The sequence below is a fragment of the Pipra filicauda genome, unplaced genomic scaffold (genome assembly GCF_003945595.2).
Source record: "Pipra filicauda isolate LSUMZ 115617 unplaced genomic scaffold, ASM394559v2 scaffold96_size2947999_pilon, whole genome shotgun sequence".
In the NCBI taxonomy this organism is placed as follows: domain Eukaryota; kingdom Metazoa; phylum Chordata; class Aves; order Passeriformes; family Pipridae; genus Pipra; species Pipra filicauda.
This window is the reverse complement of record NW_024105164.1, coordinates 2,589,441-2,614,164: the sequence shown is the minus strand read 5'-3', so window position 1 is coordinate 2,614,164 and position 24,724 is coordinate 2,589,441. Positions and strand designations below refer to the sequence as shown.

The following is a 24,724-nucleotide window of genomic DNA, read 5'->3' as shown; positions in this document are numbered from 1 at the left end:
AAGAGCTGGAATGTGGATGCCTTGAATAATTTAGGTTCTCATGGAATTGGACTTCCTTTCTTAGCTGCGCTTGCAGATCTGCTGAGGAAGCACAGACCCATCTTAACTGTTTATAGCACATCAAATTGTACTTTCTATGCTTGACTTCATGAAGATAATTAACTTACTCCTGACCAACAGAAATTACTTTTGCTTTGCTTTATTTGGTAAAGGAAGGATGCTGCTCACTGGGATGCTGGATTAGGCTGTTGGATGTCCTTTTATAGTACCTAGTATTTGTCTGTCTCTGTAGAGTTACAGTATTAAGAAGCATAATAGAAGGTGTATTTGTAAGCATAAAGTGTGGTGTTCTGGAGAATCTGTTTCTGGAGAATTACAATCGAAACTTGAAATTTAGAGAGAGAAATGCATCCACTTTGACTGTAAAGTGGAGTTTGAACTATCTTCTTGCAATAGAAGTAAATGGAGTCAAATACATTTAGAGGACTAAAAGGGCCCTGAATTTATTTAGCCTACTGAAATGTGGAAAAACATGTAGTGGTCTTTACACAAAATAAAACTTAGAGTGATTTTATTGTGACTTCACTGTGCAAAACAGGACTGAGCTGTAATTTTAATTATTAAGTCTTGCATAATTAACATTGTTAGTGGGACAACTGTGTTGGATGCTAATATGTGTAAATATGTTGATTTAATTTAATAGTTAGTTCTAGGGGAAGGCAACAGGAAGGCAACACAATAGTCTGGATAAGCAGTAGCCCTGCAAACATGCTACAGACAATAGCCAATCTGTCAGCTGTGAAGAGTTGACTTCCAGGCTCCAACTGAGGTTGCAGAGCCGTCTCCCTAAGGGTGGGAGCTCAGTGATCAAAAGGGCGCCAAACAGGATGGATAACAATCAAGCAAGGGATTATTATTTTTTTAATATGACAATTTAAAGTGATTAAAATTATTTTTATTGAGGGGAAAAGTGTATTTGAGTGTATTTAAATTCCACATTTATTATTATCAATAATTAAGATAATTTGTTCTAAGTATACTTTAAAATAAAATCCCACTGTTTGTTTGCCATACAAATTTTAGCAAGTGAGATGCTGAATTGAAAATAGCACTAATGAACTGACAACCTGACTTTTGACAAGAAGTGGGGTTTTTTAATTATAGTGTAGATATAACTGTTTTGATTGTTCCACAAACTTCCTCAGCTTAGAATAAAAGATAAAAAAGCCAAAAATTTTAATGTTTTAGTAATAACCAAGAGAGCTGACAGGATGAGGTCTCTTAGTTCTAAAAGTGTTTAGCATTGGTGCTTACCTTCAGTATCAATTTAATTCAGATTACTCTAAACCCTTTTTTTAAAGTAGTTAAATAAAATAAGGTCACATAACTTCTGTCCACATGCAGTTTGAAATAAGTATGAAAGTGAAATTGTTTTAGAAAACATGCTGTATCACATTCACCATTTTCTGAAAAATAGTCCCGATTATTTAGTAATCATAGGTAACTACGCTCAGTAAAGCAGAAACACAGATCTTATAAATACTCAGAAAATGAAAAAAAGGGGTCTAAATGTGAAGAAGATGGTTTTAGACATACGGATGCCTACAGATGTTGCAGGGAGGAAGTAATAATCTCTCTAAGGGAAGATGAGAGTTGAATGTAATTGAGGTATTTGATTAAATGTATCTTATTAACAAAACAAGAAGCGAGAGTTTGTGTATGAGGCTATAATATACTATGTTAAAGTATAACTCAGCCTGTTCCTATATGAACACCAGAATGCTGTCTCTCCTCTTCTCTGAATGCTGCACTTCCAAAGGCCAACACTGTTTTTGATGAGTGGAACCCATGCATAGAAACAAAGAAAAAGGGGAACTTTTGCAGACTCAAATCATTGTTTGGAAATATCTGTAGAAGCTTAAGCGAAACCTTTATGATATTAGTTGGACAATGAGTGACACTTTCCTCTATTATGATTTAATCTTTGATATGTAAAAGTAAGAACTATCACTGAAAGCATGCGTGAGAATTAGAAAAATAAGTGTAATTTGTTGGTTTTACAGATGAGGAATTGGAGTAGACAGAGATGAATTGATTTGCATGAAGTTGCCCTGAAACTTGGAGGATGTGATGAATAATCCTGGTAGTCGGTCTAGACTGGTGGCTTTATGCCAATGGTAGTGAAAGAAAGGAAACAATGCCTGCACCTTGAGAATTTCCAGCAACCTCCTCAAGGTTTAGGCAAGAGTGACGTGTTTTCATGTCTGGCTATGTAAGAATACAATTTTTCTTTATGGATTAGATAGATAGATATGGATAGATAGAAACAGAAAGGATGACAGTATAGGAAGTGCCATGTTTCTGTTCAAATGTGCTTCTTGACTAGGAAGTTTTAGTGTTTGTATCTTCCATTTCATTCTTCTCTCTTCCACATTTGATGTTATTTGCCTGTCTGAGTGGAAGCGATGCACATACTGATTTAAAGGTCTCTTGTCCTCCAGCACATTTCCTTAGTGGAGAGGATCACTGATCCGGGTAAGAGGACAATTGATTTTGATTAGGGAAGAGTGTAGTGATAAGTTTGATTTGTCCCAGTTACATTTTGAGTCTGTCTCATTTGTCTGGCACTGATGGTACAAAGTAAATGGTTATCAGTTTTGTGCCATGGTAAGTTGGTTTGTTCCCTCTGGCATGTTCTGTATCTAGTTCTGAACATGGCTGAGAACGGTCAAGCCGTCCTTTATCGATGGGCAAATTGGAGTTGTGGTTTTGGGGTGAAAGAGGCAAGTTGTGGCCTTCGGGTGTTTGAAAACTGCAGCCGTTTGGATTTGTGCATGGCAGGTGTGCCAGAGAGGCACAGGCTGCTGTGGCCACGGCTGCCTCGTAAAAAGAGCTGTGGAAAGAAGGGGAAAGGATTTGAAGTGTGCTGCTAAAATCCACCAGGAGAGTGGTTTGTTTACCTAAATTATTTATATAATCATCCTCCTGGGATAACATCTTCCGGGGAGGGGGGCTGCAGGCACGCGAGGGCAGTGCGCGGCTGAAAGGTCTCCTCGCGTTGCCAGGAGGTGTCCGAGAGGTGCTGGAAGGCCTCGGGCAGCTCGGCGCGGCCCCGCGGGGGGCAGGTGGATGTTACCTGGGCGCGGCCATCGCCGCCGCCGGTCCCGCGGGGCTGCGGCCGCGGCGGCCCCTTTAAGGCACGACCTGCCCGCGATCAGGTGCGCGGCCGGAGCGGTGACGTCACTGGGCGGGGCCGCGGCTCGCGCTGGCGCTGCCCGCGCCGCGGGACGGGGCGGTGGCGGCTGCGCACGTGCACAGGGGCGCGCGGGGCCCCGCGAGCGGGAACGGCCCCGGCGGGACCGGGACGGGCGTGTGGGACACGGCGGGACCGGGACGCGGCGGGAGCCGGGACACGGCGGGACCGGGACGCGGCGGGCAGGATTCTCGGTGCGGGGCCGCTGCAGCAGGTGTCGGCTTGTTTTGTGTGGGGCTGGCTGCCGTAGGAGCAAATGTCTTTAGTCTCCTTCGGCAGACTAGACTGGGAAAATGTGCAGGGTGTGCTGTTATTTGCAAACTTAATTCTTAGCTTTTTTCTTTGTGCAGCCAAACGTCATGTTGTGTGTTTCGTTTGTATTTACTTGTTGCTGAGATAGTAAGAGAACAGCAGGTGCTGCCGTAGTTGTTTCTGTTTTTCGTGGTGGTGGATTGTGCTGTGTGCCTGTTGTCCTTGGTAGAAAATGTTGTGCTAAATTTAACTCGTCATACTTGGGTAAATCAAGGCAGTTCCAAACACCCAAGTCTGCAGTACAGGAGGGGTGTAAGATGTCTTAGAGCTGCTCTTCCTCCCTTGCCAATGGAAGATTATATCCCACCTGTATGGAAAACAGACCATAACCTTTGCCAGTTCGAGGGGAATGTGCAAGCCCATGTGGAATTTACACCGCTTAAATATCTGCATGCACAGGATTGCATTTGGTAGTTCTGATGAAGAAAAGCAAAGTATTGGTTGTGGCTTTGGTTGTGGCTTTTGGTTTTGTATTGTGTTTGTTTGTTTTCTTCTTAATAAGGATAGAGGAGACATTGAAACCTTTCTTTGAACATTCATTTAATCTTCATGATAAATTGACTTGTATATTTGAAGTTCTAATTTCTGGGCTAATGTATTCACTTTTCACCAGATAAGTTAAAATTGGTAGAAATAAACATTGAAAAATATTCCTTGCTTAAGGGAATTATCACATGAAGATAAAGTTGGCAGGAAGGCCTCTGTAATTTTCTGGGTAGCAGAAGGATGTGGCAAAGTAAAGCACAGGCTTTAGCAAGGTTGACTCTTGACTAGAGAAAGGTCTCTTTGGTATTCTTATGCTAAAAATGTAGGCTAAGGCTTCCCTTTGAAGTCCCGATTTGGAAAGGCCCATCTCTACCACATCTAATTTCTGCATTAGATTCCAAAGCAGATTTAGTGTCTTTTAATCTGCAGAGCAGGGTTCTGGAGTAACTCTTTGTTAAAATGAAGAAAAATACTCCTATGTATGGCTGTATGTATTTGTTAAGAGATGTGCTATTTTTAGTTTTGAATACACACCTATGAATCCATCGTTCTGCAGGTTTCTTTTTTTCTATTGCCTTGATAGCATTTCAGTCTAATCAGTATGCAATGGATGATGTTTTTGCTCTCTAAATTTAGCTGCTGATGTTCATATACTACTTGGTATTCTGTATTGCTCTTTGTAGTGGGCATCCTGCATAGATGGATGGGCCACAGTGGCTTATGTCCTCGAAAATGCATCATTTCAGTTGATGTATTAACAGTGGGCTTTTTAAAGGGGTGAAGTATGTTAATCTAGCAGGCTTTAAGACAGTGGAGTCTTTAGGTGTATTTATGTATACTTGTACTTTGTGTGTGTGTACTTTGTGCAGAGAGGAACCTCTCTGGGTGATTGTCACATTACTCTAGTGTTTAATTACTACTTTTTTCATCTTTATGCAGAGAATATGGGTGTTCTGTCAGAAGCAGGTTTGTAGTCCAGTGGGGTATTGCAGCATTAGGACAGCAGGCTAAGGTGAAGTAGGTAATCCAGGACATAGTAGGATTAGGCCACAGGGTGAAATCTGGTCAATTAATTTTCTACCTGAAAATCTCTTTAACTTCTAAGTATATTTTTTCATTACAGCACCTATTACTGTGACAGATGTGACTTTCCATAGATTTTTGGCAAGTGGCTTATTGTTTCCTCTGGAAGTCATCAGCTTCTTCTTACCTTCTTTGTTCATATTTTAGCATCTTAAGCCAGTTTAATTTCACTGGTCTGTGAAACAAACAATAGCCATCATAAAGTGATTGTATATACTATTGAAAAAGTGACTGGATTGTAAACAGCTTTTGTAGGTACATGCAGTTTTAAGAAATAATGGCTGTTTTAATGGAATTATGAAAATATGTTTCAAGATGGAAAGATAGATGACTTAAGAAATGCTGTTACTGCCCCTCTCTTATGGCAGATTTTCATAGAGGACTTACATTTATGAATTGCAAATAAAAATTTATTTTAAAATACTGATTCCCCCACCAATGATTGGGATGATTCCTGGAATCACATGCGTCAGTGACTTTTGTTTTCAGCTCTTCCATATCATGGCATGGATTTAAACGCTCTGGGGAGTTCTGTGCTGTACGTACATCCTGACTGCGGGTCAGTTTGCCAAGGTTCAGTCGTGGGACGAAAATAAGACACAACAGAAAAATAATTAGTGCAGGATGTGAATTTGTGTAAGATAAAATTTTATGATTCTCATTACCTTCTCTATTACCATGGCTTGTGATCTTGTTTTTTCTGTTGTTAAATAAGTGATACAAAAGTAAACTAATAAAGCCAAGGAATTAGAATATGAAATGGGACAAATGAATATAGGTAGGGAGAACTTTCTTGTGAGCTTACTTTGATTTTAGTTTCACACTGATGCAAGTTAGTTTCCAAAGAGAATCTTCCACCTCAACCTGTCATCTCCTTTTTTTATGTCAGCCTAAAAAGCATTGGTTTTATTTAATGCAGGAAGGTGAAGCAATCTTGCATAATCTCCTTTCTCAAGATTTCCTGCAAGCCTTTTGTCAAGCACCACAGTATTGCTAAGATTCAAAGCTTACAGGTTGGGTGCCATAATTTAGGGTAACAAAATTGTCTAAGTTCTAGGAAAAGTGGATATGGATTTATCACTCCAGTTATGCTGGTCCAATGCCATGTGTGTGCTTTACATAGGAAAAGTTGATTTCCGATTCCTACCTTACTTGAACTATAAATTGATTTGTGAATATCCCAAGACTATATTTAAACCACAGGAAATTCCTTTTCCTACAGGGAATCAATTTTGTACCTTGGCTTTTACGGCATAAAACTGTGTGTGTTTTGTCTTCCCCATCTGCACAGGTGATGGGAGACTTGACTATAGCTTTGGACACAGCGAGGCATTACACTCATTCAAAGAATGTGCTAATGCTTTGACCAAGAAATTTAATTTAGGGCTTATTTGTTCAACAGGCATCTATAACCTTGTGTCTTACTTGTGGTAAAGAAGACCTTTTACCATCTCTTTTTGATAGGGTATTTATAAAACATTCTTTTGGCTTTGGTCCACTTACTGAGGTGGAAGTTACAAAAAGCAGGATGGATTAAATGCAGTGCACTGTGGTTGGCAGTCAGTTGGAATAAGTATGCAACAGAATTGCTTTCGTTATGGGTTTAGGAGTGTAGTAGCAACAAGAAGTGCAGTTATTTGTGGTATTTGTGGTGTTACCTCTGTGGTAAAGAGTGGTGTTTTGCTTCCTGCTTGTGTTTGTTAAGCTTTAAAGCCTGGCTCTTGTAGTCTCCCAGACTTCCCAGTGCTACAGGTAAAACTAGTTCAAAGCACTTTGTTAGATTTCCTTGATGGAGTAAGTCAAATTGCTAGCAGGATATGTTCACAGTAGTGTGCTTAGGTTTCTAATGCTTTCGTTTTCTCCCAGTACTTTTTTTTTTTTTGGTTTGAATCGTATGCCAAAATACAGACTGGTTTCAGTGAGGAGCACTCTGCTTTGTAGCACATACACATGAGAAAGACAACAGCTTTTTCAGTGAATTGGAAAATATTGAGCGTGTATACCAACTTTCTGCTCTTAAGGGTACAAATGAGCCAGATTCATTTGTCAAAGCATAAGGTTCAGAATGGAATTACAGCAGTAGCACTCTTGATAGCCAAAGTCTAGACTTCATATACAAAGGAATCTTTTCTGCTTCATTGCTCCTAAGCTGCTTTTTAAAGCAAGTTTAGATTTTAGTTTAGACCACATCTTCTCAAATAATTTAACTGGTACTACCACTGCAAGCCACTCCCCACAAAAAATACTTGTGGGGCTATGTAGGCATCGTTGAGGAACAGCTCTGACTTCGGACTGACTTGGCTTCTCTTTCTCCTGGATGCTGTTTACCCTGAACCGGTTGTTGTGTTGCCGTGTTGGAAAGGACTGCGCAAGGATGAGAATACACAGTTGGGAGGCTGAAGGAAAGTGGAGCCCATAAAAACTCTGGCCTCACATTAGAGGCTCATCTGAGAATCATCTGATTCTCTTTTGATAACTACCAATACAGCAATCCTTGGTTGTTATTTAGAAATACTGAGAAATGTCAAAAAAAGATTTTTGCTCATCTTGTAATTTACAAGCTACTTGAATAGCTCCAGTTTACCTGATTTTAATAAAAGAATAGCTCAGATGGTAAGAGAAAAAACAGTATGAATTTTTATTAGTTTTTGTTATATGGGTCCATTTGGCTTTAAGGCTGTATCCACCCTACCACAGTAAACTGTGCAGACGAAGTAAAATCAAGATTTTGGTGTGCCTCCTGCCTCCCCAGACTGTATTCAAGTTGTCTTGCCATAAGGAGAAGCTCAGCTCAGTATAGCACATGTATTTGCTCAATACGTTTGAGCACATTGCCTTAAAGTTTATTAGATTATTTTCTTTTTTATTGGCTTTTTTCTCCTCCTCTTGCAAATTGCAGTGCTGATGTGGGAACATGAACTTCTTTTTCTCAACCTACCTTCTCCACCCTCCTCACCCTGAAAAACAGAAATTGTTGCTGGTCACTGGTTTGTATCCACATAACTTTTTTGACCTCAAAGGTTTTCAGTGAAGGGGGCAAACGTCTGTTTTCAGACTTCTTAAAAGTCCAGGGGAGGCATACTGTAAGTTCCAAACCACTGTCCTAGAAAAATGTACTTACTTAAAGGAAAGAGGCTAGAAAAGATTAAGCAGGGGGTTTACTTTGCAGCAGTTGTTTTGAACTGATCTTTCCTGGAGTGCAGTGTGTTGTTCACCTACGGCACTTTCACTCTGGCTGCTTCAGGGCAGGGCGGGTGGCTGGGTCTTGCCTGGGTGCTCCTGCTGTCTCCTTGTTCAGCTGCGTGTTCTTGGTTGAAGTGGCTCATGCAAACGGCTCACAGCTCAGTGCAATGCTCGGCAGCAGTGGGAGCATGAGGCTGGGGAATGTAAACACACTGACAGAGTCTGGTGTTTCCCACAGTTAAATGAAACCGCACCTTTAGTCTGTGATTGCGGCACAGGCATCTGACTGCAGATGGAGGGGCAGCTTTGTTATCTGGGTAGGAGGATCTAACTTCAGGCCACTGTCAAGAAGCACTGCTCACCAGGCCTGCTTTTCTGCATTCTGAGAGAGATAGCTGATGGAAAAAAAAATATTTTCATTGGTAGAGTTGTTTTTTGCCAACTTACTGCCCTATAATAGGTCATTTTGCAAACTTACCAGTGTTAGCATAAGGGGAGCAGAAGGAGCACGTGACAGTGAACGGATCCACCCTGGTAGCAGCTGTCACATTGCCACAGCTGTATCATAAAACATGCTGTAAGTTACCTGTGCAAGGAATTAATGGATCTTCTAGTACATCTACATGGTGTCTTGGCTTTGGTGGCAAAGCTCATAAAGGAGGTGCTGTAACTACTGTGTCAGCTGCGTTGGGCAGGTCATGTCAACAGGATGAAGGACCACCGCCTCCCTAAGATCTTGCTTTACGGTGAACTTGCCACTGGCTGCCGCATGAGAGGAGCCCCGAAGAAAAGATACAAGGACTCCCTGAAACAACATCTCAGCCTTGGCCATATTGATCACCATAACTGGTCAACTCTGGCCTCAAATCGGGAGGCCTGGAGACACACCATCTATAACGCAGCTGTCTCCTTTGAAAACACACGCAGGATCACCCTCGAGGAAAAAAGGCAACGCAGAAAGAACCGTGTATTGCAGAATACACCATCTAAGGAGTCTTTCTGCTGCGCCTTTTGCAATCGGATTTGTCTGTCACGTATTGGCCTCATAAGCCACCAGCGTGCCTGCAGCAAATGTGGATAGAGCCTTCCCAAATCTTCGTTCGCGAAGCCCAGCCATGATGATGATGTGCTCCTGTACCCCCTGTAGTTTGCTGGTCTGTGTTGTGTTGTGCCAGTGACAACTGCATACTGCAGGACTGCTCTGTATTCTGAATAACTGAAATTATAAAAGTAGCCCACTTCATACTTTTATTTTCAGGTGGTTTTTTTTTTTTAACCCAGATGGTTTTCATGAGGCAATTTGTAATGTGGTCCTACACAGGCTGCCATCTGCAGAACAGAGCATCAGATGAGAACAGGAAGAACTGATTCTGTGAAAGGTGGGCAGGAACTTCTGCAACCAGCTTCTTTGTTGGCAGTGAAGAAACTACATCTTCACCATGTAGCATTTATTCCTGACAAACTTCTCCATGTAGACAAACTTATGGTATTTAAACTGTACTAAATGTGCTGACATTTACAGCTCTATGAGTAGGAGTGCTGTGGTGGAAAATCATTCGAAGGTGAAGGGAAGAGCTAGCATAGCCTTTGCTGGATAAGAAGCTACAGGATCTGCAACGGCAGAAGGAAGCTGAAATCACATGATTCTGCAGACACTGGGAAAAGAACTGTTTTCAGTATTAAGAGAATGGTTATTTCAGCTCTGTCATCTATACTTTGTTTCTTCAATTTTTTTCTGACTTATGCTTTTGTCATTTTCCTTGGCAATCTCTTTATCTTGCCAACCATGAACGTTACGCTGTCGGCATACAGGCTCCTAATAGATTTTCAAATACATTTGCTTCTCAGATTGCTGATCTCTGACCCAAAGCAGAAAAGCAAGGAAGGCGGAGAGATTTTGGGCTTGTCTCTGTTGCTTTAGTTTGCCTGGTTTTCCTCCCTCATTTCAGTCTGAGGTAGCTTTGTGGATGGCTGTGTAATTGCTAGCATTGTTGTCGGTCCCAGTAGCCCTAGGGGTTGCAGTACTTGACCAGAAACTCCTTGAGGGTTGCTGTGCTGTCCTAATTTAGATGAAATGTTAGAAGAGTTGAGATGCCTTTTTTTTATTCTTCCTGTTCTGTGCAAAAATGTGGTAATTGCTCTGAATTCTTTCTTAGTTTGGTGGCAGTGAGTCAGATTCTTAGCTGGTATGTTTGGCAAAGCTCTCTTGAGTAAGTGCAGCAGTGCCATTGTGCTTAGGTTGGGGATGTGTCCCCTTGCTTCTCTTCGCAGGGTGTGGAGCCCTGCTTACTATTTGAATTGTTTGACCCTCATCAGGGCAGAGCGAAATCTTATTTTCTGTCCGATGCAAAGGGGTTTGTTTTAGTAGTAAAACCCTTACCCATCCTTTGCTGCTGTATGATTTTAAAAAGTTTTAATTTTAGGTGTGATGGAAGCAGAACTGATCTTTCCTTAAAGAGAGCATTTAGAAACAATTTTCATGCTTTCTTCATGCAATGAAGTATTGAAGAACTGGGTGTTGTGTAGACTTGTAACTGTCTCCACTATCCATGTGCTGAGGGACTGTGCAAAATTATGATAAAGCAGGTATTTGAAGATGTCCACAATTTGATCCATATTTCTAGTAGTTACTCAAGTATGTGTGGTCACCTGAAGCATTTTATCAAAAAACCGAGAAGGAGTTCTGAAATTAGGGAAACTGAGGCTGAAGCAAATAGGAATTTGTAAATACCAGTATTACAAAATTCTTGGTATTATTGATTTGGATGCTTCTACCATTTCATGAGCATTGGCCTGTATCACCTCAGCAAGGAAGTCAGTGGAGTCATGGGAGATCTACGTGGTCTTTTTATCTGAGGAGGGAAGGCAAATGTTTTGTCCTTTGGAATGAGGAGGACTAAGGGAGTGTAGAGACCAGTGTTTCCTCTCCTAGGGCTCTTGCCAAACTCAAGTCATTGAGCCGTGGACATAATGCCACTTGAACAATGGATTTACTAACTTCTGGTAAGACTTGTACAGCTTTTTGAAAGGAAACCTGCAGATCCGAGTAATAGCATGAGACACAAGGAAGCCTTGGTCACTGTTTTTATATGCTAAAAATCATGATTGGCATATGCTTTTGCCTGGAAAAAGTCTGTGTTGGTGTTGCAAACTGCTTTTAAGTGTCTTGGCTTCCTTGAAACAAGCTGTTTGAGGAAAGAGTGCTACAGAGTTAACATGCTGTTTTAACCACACACAACTGTGGAGCAGGTTTTGAGCCCAGCATGATGACTGAACACTGGTCTGTTTTTCCTTCAAATTTTTGCCACTGTTAGTGCACTTTAGAAAATTATTTTATTTGAAATTTACACACACTAAATCTTTAAAAAAAAAGCTATGTAGAGGCTATGCTGAGGTAAAACACTGCTTAGGGTATTGTGCCTTTGCTGTATTTTTCCTTTCTTGTTCTCCTATTTTTGTCTCTCCAAAAGTCTATCATTATGGAAAGACATAGTTAAAGCTTGGCTCAGCCCCTTCTGTCCTGGAAGACTGAATTGTTCTTAAGGCGAACTGATTTAATTGTATTTACACGGCTTCCTTTTTGCATTGTTTGTTCCTATTAGGTAAATGGTCCCGGTGGGGATAGTATCTTCAATACCTTGTATGGTCCAAAGCGTTACATTTCAGTCTGATTCTGTTAGCATTACATTGTGCTAGAGCAGAAAGACAATGGTTTACATTGGAGTTTTTTGTAACGTAACCAAAGTTTTCTTTAGAGTTATTTTGGTCTTGGACATACAGTAACTCTCCCTGTCCATGCCCTGAAGGTGACCATGTTAAAAGAACAAATCGATGCTGAATGTGGACGGCACCAGTGTCCTGAAGCTGTGCTGTAAGAGCATCTGGGAATAATTATGTAGAAATGCTGGGGATAGGAAGCCGTTTTTCTGAACAAACTTCTTTTTTCCTTGATCAGTATCAATGGCTTTGAACCACAGGGGATGGTTCCAGGAATTGTCCTGCAATAATGGTGCTTTGAAAAACTCCTTTTAAATTTGCATTGCAACTGCAGGGCTCTAAACTGAGGGATCAAAACCGAAGCCATTTTTTGATTTCTTTCCATTTTTTTCTGTTAAATGTTTACGTGTCACTCCTGGTTATCAACCTCTCCTATGAGAAAACATCCTTCATGTTTAACTGAAGGGTTTGCAGCAACCTCTCCAGATCACTTGTCACACTGAGGGCAACCCTGCCTTGCACAGGCAGGCTGCTGCTGTAAAATGAAGTCATCCCTTGCAGCCTTGTCTTCCCCCAATCAGGTCTCTTTTATAAAAGGGTTTGGAAAACCTTCCTCCGTCTTGCCTGGCCCTGTTTCCAAAGGGAGTTGTCGGTAAGCGGGGCAGGGCCTCGGGCCTTATCTCTGTTGTCAGAGCTGCCTGCCTGGTAGGTGGCAGCGGGGCAGGCTTTTCGAATGAGACTTTCCTGTGCTGAGGGAGGCCCTTGTTTTTTGTTTTAACAGCTTCCTATTGTTTGAAACAGCAGGTTGTCCCCTCCCACGCTATTCTAACTCTTTCCTCCTCCCTTAAATAATTTCTCTGTGCAAGTATTACTCAGAGCAGTTACTCTAGCAGTGAGTGCTCTGAGAGTTTTCCCAACTCACTCTGATATCCAGCTTTTGTTGCAATACCGGTGTGGAGTTCACACAATAAACAGAAAGTGGCTTCTGAAGGTAGGTCTTTCTGATTTTTAAATCTGTAGTTTTAATTCAGTGTCACCACTGCTGCGATATGACTTTTTTTTAATTGAATCCAGGTTGTCATAGGAATTCTCTCCTACGTATGGTATTGAGAGGTAGAAATTTCTGTTTTTCAGTGTGGCTTACCTTTGTTTCTAAGATGCAGAGAAAGAATATTGCTTCAGTTTGTTAAGAGTTTTCTTTTCAATATTCCAGTCCTGCTGTTAAGTGGTGTTTCATATGTGCACATTTTATTTATGATGTTCTACCTGTGTGCAGAGGCACTTTCTAAGCCATAAGCTGCCTCTGGTCCACCATACCGTAGGTTCTTCTATCTAATAGTATGTGTGATAAATTTGAAGATAAAGCGAGTCACAATCTCTTCTCACCTTTATGATTGTCGCAGCTGGAAGGGATGTTGGCAGTTCCTTTCCAGTCCCACTTACTTTACAGTGTAAATATTACCTAGTCAGAAGCTCACTAGACTGTTTTTTTTATAAGTTAGATGTGGTTTTCCTTCCTTCTCTTTGTTGAATTCTGTGTTAGAAAGTTGATAATGAAATGAGTTACTAAATGTAGATAGAGCTTTTCTGTTATTTTAATGTTTTGATTTATAAAAGTCAACTTGCTTCAGCTGGTTTCCTGCTCCTCTGCCTTCTGTAAAGTGTCTTGTTTCCAAAATTAGTAATTTTTTTGTGATTGTTGGAAGTCTATCACTATATTCCATACGTCTCACTGCTTCAGCTTAGCAAGAAGTACATTTTTATTTAAATTTATAGATTTAAGAAAACCCCCCAAAACTTCTCACTATTTTGATACATTTGGTGACACTAAGCAGAGGTTTTAGTTCCACAAAATGATAAATCCGGTTCTAGAGTTTGTCATCAGAGGAGGTGAGGGGGGACTAATCTGTGTATGTGTTCAGTACTCAACATTCAGTATAATAAACGTTCTGCTTGTTCAAATGCATTCCAATTTTTTTTTAAGGAATAAATTCTCAGGCAGCTTAAAATAGACCAGGATTACAAAGGTATTGATCACAGTCTGCAGAGGCAAGGTTTATCTGATCCATACCTGGAAGAGGAAGTCCCACTCTCCTTACCCTAACATCTTGATAAGCTGATTCAGGTTACTAACCCAGTAGCAAATACAGTAAGCACTCTCCTCCCCTCCTGCCATCCTTCTAAAAGTGCTGATGTTGTGGGCTGAGTTTGCTTCTGTGAGCCTAAGTGTGAACTGCCCTCCCCAGAGCACTTGCATGGAGAGAGAAGTGCCCTCTTCACTGCAGTGGTAGCCCTGAGATTTTGGAATCCTTTGGTTATTTAATAGGGTTACTCTCAGATGATGCCTGTCTGAGATATGTCCTTTATGTCCTTCTTCTAGTACATTTGAACTTTGTGGAGTTAGAGAAGCCTTAGGCTTTTTTTTTTCTTTTTTTTAATTGGCAGTTAAGAAACCTCTTGGTTTTTTTGACAGCGAAGTGGTGCAGTGGACATACAGGAGTTTTCTGAAGTTGTTAGTTTATAATGTAGGCATAACTCTTGACAGGGGTCTCAAAGTTTTAGTTGTCTTATAAACCCAAACAGGATAATTCCAGGTTAAAGAGTTCTCCGTTTAAGGCCAGAGAAACATGACAAACAGCCTGAGGAGCGAAGGAAGCAGACTGTGGTGGCTGTCAGGATGAACAATGGTTTTGGCACACCTGCTGCTTTGCTGCTGAGCTTCTCCGGGCTTGGCAGGAAAGGAGTGATTTGGAGGATAACCAGATAGTTTTGTAGATGTTTTTGGTATGTTTCCATCTTCTCTGAGGGAGAGAAAACAGAAGCACTTGCTTTATAATGTAACTAATGGCTGGTGAAGGCTGGCACCATCAACTTTTGGGGAAGGATTTAATAATGCACTTACAGATGGGAAAGTCAATATTATGCTAGAGTCAAAGACCCTTAGAAAGGAATATAGGGAGACTGACATACCATGGGAAGGGGGAATAGTGGGATATAGTCACAGCAATGTGTTAGAGAAATTTATGCTCAGACTGCCCTTCTGAATAATTATAAACATAATCAAAAAGCAAAATGAAGAGAGCTGGAACAAATGCATTTCAAAGAAAGTTTTGCAATACCACAGTTTTTGATTCCACCATGAGCCAACTGATGTTAATCAGTTGCTGTTTCTCCTAGGAGTTTTCACAGATATAAGATATGAGACCAGATTACTTCTTCCAAAGAATAATATGTCACAGCCATGTCATTTCATCCATTTTCCAGTTCTATCTTTTCAGGTTCTGATGTTCTGGATCATAATAATAGTCTTTTTAACCAATGTGGGATTCCATACCTATTAATATAGATTTTATCTGATGCTTCTCATGTACTTGATTTCACAAGAGGATGTGAGTTACTATTGCTGCCCTAAATTGTTGAGTGCCTGGGTCACCAGAGTATGTTGGAATTGAAGAAGTTGGGTGAAGTGGGAAAAAATGAGTGCCAAAAAGCCAGAAAAACTTCCTTCTAGTTTAGCAAAGAAAAAATATGTAGCACCACACATTTTGGCTCAAGCTCAGAGTAGTTAAGCTTCAAATAGAGTGACTTCAGTTCCGCTTGACTAGAAATGTAAGAGTTTTCCAGATCAGCCACTTAGTTGCATGTGTGCACACATATGTGTATGATTTATTTTATTTTATTAATCACAGAGGAAGGATGCACAGACTCTTAATCTAGATAAAATATTCTTATTTTTTCCCGTTTCCCTTACAGGTGTGTGTATAAGGAAGTGTGACTTGTTGTAATGCTGGTTAAGCAACGGATGATAATAATAATTATAGTAATGTCTGAATGCTTTCTTCTAGTACTGAAAAAAATTTTGTAAATGATTTCTCAACATTTATCGTGGTGTAATGACGTGACTGAAAATACCATTGTGGTGTAGTAACTCTTCTGGAAAACGATAGCTGTCACAGATATTGCTTTCTCAGATGTCAGGTGATTGTTCCTTGAAGCCTGGTTATTCTGAGGGAGAGGACTTTAAACACTATGGTGTTTGCTTTTGTCCTTTTATTGCCTTGCTGGTGTTCTGGGTCCGTGTTTGTGCACCAAGTTGCTAATGCAACAGTTGCATCTCTTCAGGGCTTCTTGTGTTGCCAGCATTGTCTAGGGAATTCTGGGGAAAACAAGTTCTATTGTACAGCATTACAATGGTTGTAGAGGCGAGCCTGGAGCAATATCAGCAGGTCTTGCACTAAGAGGATTTGGCAGGAGGAGGTGTGGGCAGCATGTGGCATGTGACTGCTGTACAAGTGGAAGGTGAAGACTGCCCTGTGACCAGCTCTAGGAGATCCTGGTGTGGGGGATGACTTTGTAATCCGTACTGGAGTCTGTAGGAAGAAGCAAACCTTAGAGACTATTTTGCATTGCTATGGCAGGATGTGGAGTTCTCCACAGGGTTTGAGGTAGACATTTCTAACCCTTCTCCTGTGGTGAGTTCCTAAAAGACTGAAAGGATTTTAACATCACAAAAGCCGTATTTTACTTAAATAGTACTAGAAATTTTGCTTTTTTAAAAAGAGAAGATTGAAAAAAACCTAGGGAAAACAAAGTGAAACTAAGCTTGTGTGCAACTTCGTTACCACCTATATCTCAGCTTCCCAGCCAGTCAGTCACTGAGTGACCCCAGATGTCTTACCAGAAATGTTGTGCCATGTCTGAGATCAGCCATACCCTGCAGTCCCTGGAGCCCTCATCTTTGAACACCCCTGATCTCCCCAAGAGGGAAGATGGGGCCGTACCCGTGCCCCCCCAAGGGTGATGTGTGGCACAGCCACACTCCTAAGAATCACAGACATAATTAGAAGCCAGAAACCAAATGCTTACATAAACAGTGTCATCCTGAGACCCAGTTACTTTCCCATTCCCTGTTGCGTGTGATGGAGCAGAAGAACCCCTAGAGCTGCGGTTGTCTCTTGCCTGAGACCTTTCCCCAAAACTTCTCTGTACTCCAGCCCTGTTCCCTGAGGCACTTTTTTTAGAGGTGACACACATCATTGTAGGCTGGGCATTTTTCTCGTCGGGGGAAAAAAAGGTGAAGTGAGTACACAGAATAGAACATATGAATTTAGGATAGTGTGCTTTCTAAATTTCATGTGTTCTGTGCTGGACTAAGCCAGGAGCTGTGTAATCCTTTGTGTATGTGGTTTTTGCCAGGCACATGTGTTTAGTTTCACAAGTGATTTTGGCCATCAGTGCAGGATGAGATTTGGGAGAGTAACAGAAGTAGCTGCTTGCTTTTCTGTAGAGCTCAGACCCACAGCAGCATTGAATCTGAAAGGAATTAAAGGAGATCTCTGAAGTAAGCATCCTTTTATTTAGAGGCTGAAATCCTATTGTGATGTTGAGCTAGACTGCAGTTTTCTGTAGCTACTCTTTCAGTGTTGAATTTAGTGGCTTTAACATTTGTTGTTGGCTGGGTAATTTGCAGTGCTGTCAGGTCAGGCCTTGTTTTTGTATATGGGGGCATGTGTACATATGCTTAAATTTACTCCTTTTCATTCTGTTTTAAAATAACAACAGCAACAAGTTCTATTAAGGGTGTTTCCACATGTACCAGTTTGTTAAATGTATTATAACTTCCTGGGCACCTTAATAATTCTGTTTTAATTTCATCTTTAACAGGCTTCTTCCAGTTGCAAAAAAACCTCTTGTGACTTACCTTTTCATGATCTTTTTCTGGCAATGAGCAATCTGCAAGTTATGCAGAAGGACTCCTTCCAGGGTATATACTTGCTCTTGAGTGCTTCCTGTTTTTTTTTTTTTTTTTTTTTTTTTTTTTTTTTTTTTTTTTTTTTTTTTTTTTGGTTTTTTTTTTTTGTAGGGAGCTTCTGGTGCCACTCAGTAGGGTCATTTTATCGCCAGGCAGAGAAAAAATAAATCAAAGCTGTTGACATCATTCTTCTTTTTCTTACCCCAACACCCAACTGGTCTGTTCAGCTTGTATTATACTGCATTTGCACAGCTTCTGCTTCTGTGACCCATTAGGACAGAGCCTGCCTGTGCTTAACAAGAGTCTCTTTCATGCTTTGTGGATCTCTCCAGGCCACAGCAGGACACAAAATAATCCCTTTTGCATTTGGTAGTTTCACGGTACTTTTCTGGTGAAGATGAAATAACCTTTCTGAATGAAAACAATAACATCATCTCCATAAGCCTGGTTTTAATACAAGGTAATTGTGTCATTGTTTCTGCTTTTTATAAAATGAACAGCATTTTGTTCGTTTTTTTTTCCCCTCGGCAAATTCCTTACAGATTTTAATACCTTAAAATCTTGGGAAGAGTTTTAGAAGCTCTTTAAATCAATATGGAAGTAGTTTCTTATGGTAGCATCTGGTAAGACTTAGAGAACCAGTCTCTTTGAATCGTTATTTAGAAATTTGAGTTCAGACTTTGAATTCAAAGAGGCCAGAGTTCTGTGAAAATTAGTGTGCAAATCTCATGGCTTCGCCTTACTATTAGTTCTAACATAAAATGAAAGATCTGTATTTCAGAAAACTTGCTTATACAATCTGCTTTGACATGTGAAGTTTCCGTCTGTGTATACTGTGTGTATTCTCTAATATTTGAGTTTCTGAAGTGTGTTTGATGAATATACTGTGTATGATAGTCAAGGAATCTTTTGACTGTTTTAGCCATTTACTCCAACTTTAACATGGTGAAATAGGTTAAGCTTGGTTTGAAGACTTTTATTACAGCTACTTGATTAACAGATATCAGAGTGGTTTTGTTCTCCAAAATATTTGTTCTAGTACATCTTTCAGAAGATGTCTTATACCAGAAGAATTTAAGCAATTTGTCCATTTGTAAGGGGCTTCTCAGTGACAGTAAAATTTCAGGTAATGGAGTTAGCTGCACATCCTGTTATACAAGGGCTCCTTTCCTGTATTTGCAAGAATCATTACATGACCTTGCCTGTGTTTGATGATTAGCTGCAAGTTCAGGACTGTTATGAGTTCAGTTGTCATTACCCTCTTCTTTAAAACACACAGGGCCCAGTAAAATGTCTCTTTACTTGATGAGATTGTGTGGTGGAATGAGTCTGCAGCTGGGGAGAGGCACAGTATGTCCATGGCTGTTGGCTCAGCCAGCAGTGGACCAGTTGGCCAGGTCAGGTCTTGAAGTGCAGGAGCCACAGGGATGCCGTGGCAGCATATGACAAACACTTTTATTTGCTGCTTTGGGATGTAAAATTCCGAGGTTTGATCATGTCTATTTGTTCCCTGTTTAGCAAAGGAAAAGACCCAGCTCACCAACTTGCAGAGAGAGTCTTTTCCTCTATAATTTCCCTAAATGCCTCAGTCAGATGTTTTCTTCTGCTGGTCTCCTGGTTGTACAGAAAACAAGAAATGAGGCTTAGAGTTCTGCTCCCCCTGCTTGTCTGTTCCTGGTTGTTAGTGAGGTGTGTGGTGTCATGGTATGTTTTCCCCAATCTGTTTGTTTGTTTTACTCTTTCCATATGCTGTTAACTGCTGTTGGATATGGAATGTTTTGATTCAGTAAACTTTTTCTTGTGGTATGTGGAAATGTTTTTCCTACTCAGGTTTGGAAGTCTTCTGTGGGTTTTGTGGCAAAATGCTTCTGTATCCAAAGCCAAATGAAGCAAAAACGAGTTTCTCTGTTCCTATTAGTTATACTTCTTCCTCTAAAACTAAATAGTAATGATCTTAAACTCAGCTTATGTGTGCTTATGCACACTCGTGATTCTGCTGAAGTGTTATTTATAACTATACAGCACAGATGATTGCTTAAAAAAAGAGAAATAATCAGCATGTTGTGGATGCTGGGTGCATGGTTTTATATTTTTATGTGAAGTATGAATCTGTGTAATGTTCTGCAGTGTAGCAGTGCTCCTTCTGCTTGTCAGTTTTAGCAAAACAGGGGGAAAAATTATGTAAGTATCTAATACTGGGAACCAGCACCATAAACTGCTGCTCACTCTTTCTTTACTCTCTGTTCATATGAGTTCCTCTGAACTGCTTTAGTTTTGCAACTTGGTATGTTATTAGTCTGTCAAGAACACGAGAGCTGCAAGCTATCCTGATATGTGGTAATGGTGGTATAGATAAAACACAAAATACAGTGAATTAATAGTTTGAGAATAATCTAGAACTATTCTTTTAAGACCAATTACTATACTGAGCTAAGAGAAAAGAGGGAGGGAATAAATGCTTTTATGGTACTAACAAATACATTGTCTGGCCCCAGCTGTTGATCACAAGCGAGGTGGGATTGGTTGCCCACCCTTTGGGGAGGTTTTCACTAGGCAGTGGTATCAAAAAGTCCATTAAGTGCTCGTGTTCAAGAAACTGATATCTGCTCTGGGTGTCATCTTTTCTCTTGAGCACTACCTGGACACAACAGTATTTGAGATTTTGAACATATCAATGGAAAGACCTATTTTTCCCACCCAAAAACTCTCCATCTATTTGGTCAAAGTCTATTGCTACTCTCAATGTGTTGCTGCCTTTGCTTAATCTGCATTGTTTCCTTTGAAATCAAAGTACTAATGGTGCCTGACTTCTTCTGTTTGTTGGTTTTCTTGCAAAATCCATTTCTTGTTTACTCATGGTTGTTATTCTATATGGATATTTGTGTATTAACACATTTGGTTGTTCCAAACTTAACTGAAATCAAGGTATAATAAATAGAGTTTAATGAAACAGGGGTTTGTGGTGCTATAATGTAAAGAGTATGATTTGGGAGTTGATAGCTACTGATTTCTGTTTTAAGCTAGGAATGGGGTGTGAAGATTGACAGGAGAACTCATAGTTATAACAAGGTAGCAGTTACAGTTACAGAAGAGGAAGAATTTTTCTGTTCAGCAGTGAAAATCTGCAAGGTCAGGAAAAGAATGGCAGCAGGATTTAGGATTTAAAAAGTTACCAGTCAATAAGCCTTATGTTGTTGGATACTACTGACTACTTAAAGCTTCTAGGAACTCTTAAGTCATTGTTGGGCTGGAATTTACAAGCCAAAGTGGAAAACTCTTGTTTTCTTGGGTCAGTGGTATTATAGGAAGAGAGATGAGGTTTATTTTTTTGTTAATAAGATGCCATAGGAGAAAGGGCCTTGAAATCTTTAGCTCATGGCTATATAATACAGAATTTTGCAGTCAAAATGTTTATATCTGGAGGCTGAATCCAATACTGAATTCATCTTGCAGCTCTCTTTGGAAAGCCAAGGTGAAGTTTGAAAAGGGAATAACTGGCAGCTGAGTGTTCTCTAGAATCAGACTAGAACCTTCCATTTCACCATATGGTTGACAGCTGCCCTGTTCCTATTTGTCATGATTTTCTGTGTTATGCAGGATTGATTGGTGATGTTTAACTGCTTTTGAACACTTGCATAACATTTGAAGCTGCTGTGTTTTTTCCCATTTATCTAAACTCCACAAGTTCCATGTGGAGTGGGATGAAAAGCTGGCTTCACCCCCCCTTCTTCCTTGTGAAATGTCTAGCACCAGGTCTAAGGGAACATAGGGTGTTTTTTAAATGCAGGCTTGGGAGAATAAACTTAGATTTCATGTAGAAAGTAATACCAAACTTGAGAATAAGCACTTTGGAAATCCAGGTGTGTTAAGATGCAGCTTTTATTATCACATATGGCAGTCTTAAAAGAGCTGCACAACTGTGAAGGGGAGATCTGAAGGGAGTGCAGATTGTTTTGAAAGGGTTTGAATTTCCTTAAGGTTGGGCAGACTTTCTTAATTTTACGTATATTCTTTCCTTCTTCAACTGTCAGAGAAAAGTTGCTGAGATAAGCAGGGCTGTGTAATATAAAGGGAGGCTGCTGCTTCCAAAGGGTTTTGGAAGTAGGCTGTGGGTTTGTGTGCCTCCATTCCCTGTAACCTTCACAGCAAATGCATGTGCTGAAAGTACCGCGATGGATGAGAGAAGTGGTTATTAATATCATGGTTTTGATATGAGTAGAAGTTTTATCCAGGGAGTAAAGTGTGTTTTGGCAATAAGCCCCACACAAAGTAAATAATGTGACATTTGCACCTCTAGTTCTGGCCTCCACTTTCTCATTATTTGTCTTCTAACAGAAGCCCTTTATTACTCAATTATCCCACACTGTGATTTTATAAATTACAGTGTCTAAGAAGAGATGCTTTACTCCAGAAGCTTCTAGATCATCTTGCAGGCTAAGTTATTGTTGATCAGAAAAGGCCATAATGCTGGCTTTAGATAAGTAGACCTGTGTGTTTGGCCTTTTTATTTATTTATTTTATTTGTAATTTGCCTTTGAATAATTGTCATGTTGTATTAGAGCTCTTTACTGGATGGGTGTTAATAGCTTTTCTTATTATTTGAAAGCCAGCTGAATACTTTAAGTCTTCTTAACTGCTTTATGAAACTCTGGACATGGCTACCCTACTGTCCCAATAGCTCTATAGGATAAGTGACAATTCTGAACAGAAGTCTACATGGTTGTAAGTTTGCACAGAACACAGGTGTTTATCAGCTGAGGTCCTTCTTTCAGGAAGGGCTGCAGAAAAGACTTTGTAACCTTGGGGGAGAACCTGCAGGCATGTGGGAAGAAGCTCCCTTGAGCCTGAGAGGTAGAAGGTAGAAATTTTCAGCCTTCTACCATCACTGAACCTTCTGCAGCCAATGGCTTTCTGCTGGGGTTTTTTTTTGGGGTTTTTTTTGGGTTTTTTTTACTGTGAAAGATGCTCTTTAAATAGAGTTGGCTGACTGTCAGGCTTAAAATCAAATGATTCAGATTAGGTAAGTGTTTGCAAGATTTCATTACACTGTTTTAAGAGGCAGTCCACTGGAGTCTTATAAAACCCATGAGCATTTTGGATGAGGAAGTTGGAGAACTGTATCTGCTGTAAAGAGTATTTTCATGCAGTATGAAGCTATACTTGACCCCAGGAGCTTGCAGAGTCTCACTTCGGGGTGTTTCTGCAGAATGTGGTCTCTCCATGCCCCTTGCTTGTCTGAGCAGATAACAGGAACATATTTGTTTTCGTATTTCATGGGTTATTTATTGGTTTGAAAAGTCTGTATAAGAACAGACTCTTTCTTCATAGAATTGTTCAGTTTTTTCCTTCCAATCACTGTAGAAGCAGTAAGCTGTCTACAGTAATGCCAGCATTCCCACTTCAGGCAGCTGTATTCCCAGAAGGCAATTTGACCCATCGGTGTCCTGATTACAGGATCGTGGTTGGTAGCTGAAAAAATACCTTGCTAGTGACCAAAATTAGATCTTTGTTATGCTAGTTTGCTTGCTGTTCTGTCTGCTCCTTTCAGTTTTGTTTTCCATTATCATGAGGTTATCACTCAGAAATGGCCTTTATTGTGTCCTCTGGGAAACCTTTAATCAGGTTTGCGTACCCCTACTCTCTGAAATAGTAGTCTGTGGATTTGGGGAAAGTTTTGTTTTTAGTCTTCATTCCAAGATCATTTCGATGGTCTTTACTAACAACTTTTAGCCAAACATTTGGATAATTACTTTTGCATCAGTTAAGTGGAAGGATTGGTGTTTGAAAGAGCATTTATCTTAACCTTCAGAAATTCTGAGTATATTTTCCAGCAAGATTCTGTGAAGTTAGCCTAAGTCTCTGATCCTCAAAGCTTTAGCACTTGAGAGACTGAGAATTGTGCAATAGCAGAATAAAAAAGAAGGAAGACCAGTATGAGTCTGTTGTGGGCATGAGTGGCACTGTAAGGTGCTGTCAGTTCCTGGTTCCACCCAGTGGGCACAAGTAGCACAGAGCCAGGTAATTAAGTTGTTCCTTTAAGAGGAAAGAGTGTCAAGTGGGTGTAAGCTTGATAGGAAAAGCATTACAGACTCATCCCCACCCCTTTTTCCCAGCATTGCAATCAAGACTGAGAAAACGCATGCATAAAGCAGAAATTTTTTTCCTCTGTTGTCCCATTTCTACTGTCAAAAAATTCTTGGTAACAGAGATGAATGGAAATCTATCATTTTGTAGTTGTACTTTATCATCTAGGTGTGCAAATAAATCTGTCCAGTATTTCTGGCTAGCTAAGAATCTCAAAAAGAAGAGACATCCTCAAAGAGGAGGAAGCCATCCCCTCTTTGGTTGTGCAGCAGCTGACGTCCGTGAGGAATGTTTACCTTTGAGGTCACTGCCTTGTTCATTCTTTTCTTCATCCAGCCTCATGGTTACTTGGTATTGGGAACTCTTTCCATCCCTCTATTTTATTTCATCACCTTCAAGATTGAATTTGAAGTGACTTGCAAAGCTGACTATCTTTTGGGGTGTCTAAACTGTAAATGAAGGTCCTGATATTGATAACTCAGCAATTAAATATAATTTAATCCATGCAGAAGTTAGCAAATACTTTCATCATTGCAGCTACATGGAGAAAGTGTGTTCTCAAGCCTCTAGTTCTAAAAACTTTCCCTCTAGCTGAGAACAGCCATGAGACCAGTCAATGGGATCATTCTTGTGTTTCTTCAGTGGAAGAGCCACACTGTCAGAAGCCATCTGGGCGAAAAGTTTCACCAAACCCCATTGTCTTGGACATGTCTGTCTTTCTTCTTTTCTTGTTATGAAAAAATATTTAAATAAGGGATTTAAAAGCTGTTTCTCACCATTTAGGCTTTCAGAGATGTCGCAGCATGGGAAGGGACAATTTGCCCTTAACACCATTAATCTAATCTCTAGCACCA

At 40.3% G+C, this 24,724-nt stretch overlaps 1 protein-coding gene across 12 annotated transcripts in view; it reads left to right on the top strand.

Annotated features, from left to right (window-relative positions):
- USP54 (ubiquitin specific peptidase 54) overlaps window positions 1–24,724 on the top strand; it is a 96,931-nt gene that overhangs the window by 18,557 nt on the left and 53,650 nt on the right. The window contains exon 1 of one of the 12 annotated variants that reach the window (XM_027719785.2): window positions 3,395–3,467. The exons of 8 other annotated variants lie outside the window; for them this stretch is intronic. The gene's annotated coding sequence lies outside the window, so the exon portion shown is untranslated. Of the gene's footprint in view, window positions 1–3,394; window positions 3,468–12,939; window positions 13,026–18,174; window positions 18,247–24,724 lie in introns of those variants that run through there. 3 more of the 12 variants (XM_027719801.2, XM_027719775.2, XM_039391461.1) reach the window with 3 other exon arrangements.